General features: G+C 47.0%; 1 protein-coding gene across 1 annotated transcript in view; it reads left to right on the forward strand.

Annotated features, from left to right (window-relative positions):
* CDKL5 (cyclin dependent kinase like 5) overlaps window positions 1-1,927 on the forward strand; it is a 57,833-nt gene that overhangs the window by 54,200 nt on the left and 1,706 nt on the right. The window lies entirely within an intron of this gene.

Consider the following 1,927-nt stretch of genomic DNA (forward strand, 5'->3'; position numbering starts at 1 on the left):
CCGAGTGCGGTAGGCAGCGGCCCCGGCGAAGCTAGGGAGAGAGAGAGAGAGCGGCGGCCGGCCTGAGCAGGCGACCCTGGCCGGAGTCCCTCGAATCGCAGCGCCCGAAGAGATGGGCCGGGCTCCGTGGGAGATGCTCCCAGCGGCAGCACCGCCCACTCAGAAAGCACCCGGCAGGCAGGCGGGAGGCGGGGTGCTGCTGCTGCTGCTGCTGCTCAGCATGCCGAAGGAGGGCATGCTGCTGCTGCTGCTCAGCATGCCGAAGGAGGGCCGCGGCGGCCTCTTCCGTTGTCCGGCTGCTCTGCGAGCAGCTCGGCTGCGCTCGCTCGCCTGCCTCCCCCCCAAAGACGTGGGTGGGTGGATGGGGGTGATGTGTGTGTGCGGTGCGTGGGTGATGTGTGTGTGGCACGTGCGCGCGCACCCCCCCCCGGCCCCACCACTTTCCCCAGGGCCCCCCCAACAGGGAAGCTTTAGCTACGGCCCTGGTGGTCATTCCTGTTCACCTCATTCAAGCAAATCTTCCACCTTTTAAATTAAGCCTTTAACCATGAAAGCATCTTTTTATACTTGGTGGTAGTTTTAAATACCTTGCAAGAAGCCTGGAAGGATTTGCCTCTTATCACTTTCCCTTTCGGCTTTCTTCTGACTTGTCCCCTTATTTTTGTAATGGCCTCTCTTTTTTGAAAATCAAATGTGACCATTTGGGACTTTGCGGGCAACTTTCCATTGATATGAATGGTGAACTTCATAACATTTTGGTCACAGCTCCCAGTCAGGGCAACAGTATCTGTATCTTGCTCTGGGTCTTGAACCCCACTCAGAACCAAATTCAGGATTAGTACCCCTCTAGTCAGGTCCATGACTAACTTCTAACATGAGTAATTTCTTATTTCTAGAAACATAATTTCTTCAGCATAACTTCAGCATATATATTGTTAATGGAAGGGTAGTTGAAGTGACCACTATTACAATGTTTTCTACTTTAGTTGCCGGAGAGCCAGTTTGGTGGGGTTTTTGTTTTTTTAAATAATATATTTATTGGTTTTCACAACTTAAAACATACAAACAAAGACACGGACAAACATACACCTAATTCACCAATTTTGAGCACATCTAACCTCATACCAACCAGTATATTACTCTATAATCATAACATCTTATTCAATTGTTTTTATCCCCCTAATATTGCTAGTCACGTCTTTCATATATCATACTACTTCAGCTCCCTCGAATATATCTATAAATTTTCAACATTTCAAATTCATAGTAATTATTTTCATTACATATTAAGATTGTTTCTTTCCTATGGAGCTGTTGTAATTATCCAATTCAGTCTAGAGTTTAAACAAAGTTTACCTCCACCATCTGTCAGCTATAGCCTACTTTAAACTTTGGTGTAGTGGTTAAGTGCGCGGACTCTAATCTGAGAGAACCGGGTTTGATTCCCTACTCCTCCACTTGCACCTGCTGGATGACCTTGGGCATGCTGTAGTTCTGATAAGAGCTGTTCTTGAAAAAAGAGCAGTTTCTATCAGAGCTCTCTCAGCCCCACCTATCTCACAGGGTGTCTGTTGTGGGGAGGGGAAGGGAAAGGAGTTTGTAAGCCACTCTGAGACACCTTTGGGTAGTGAAGGGCGGGGTATAAATCCAATCTCTTCTTCTGTCTTAAGAAGATCAGCTTCAAGGTGTTGATGAGGCCAGCAATAGTACACTGTCACTTCTGTTATGGCCTGGTTCCCTCATACTGATTCCATAGGGGAATCTATTCCCCTTATGTTTTCTAACTTATTTGACTGTAGGTCCTCTTTGAAAAGCAAAGCAACACCCCCCCCCCAATACAGTCCTTCCTCTCCAGTCTGTAGAGTTTATATCCAGTGATAACTGTATCCCACTGATTTTTTTCACTTTTCTACCAGGTTTCTGAAAC

This window comes from Gekko japonicus, unplaced genomic scaffold (assembly GCF_001447785.1).
Source record: "Gekko japonicus isolate JY-2015 unplaced genomic scaffold, Gekko_japonicus_V1.1 scaffold18, whole genome shotgun sequence".
NCBI lineage: Eukaryota > Metazoa > Chordata > Lepidosauria > Squamata > Gekkonidae > Gekko > Gekko japonicus.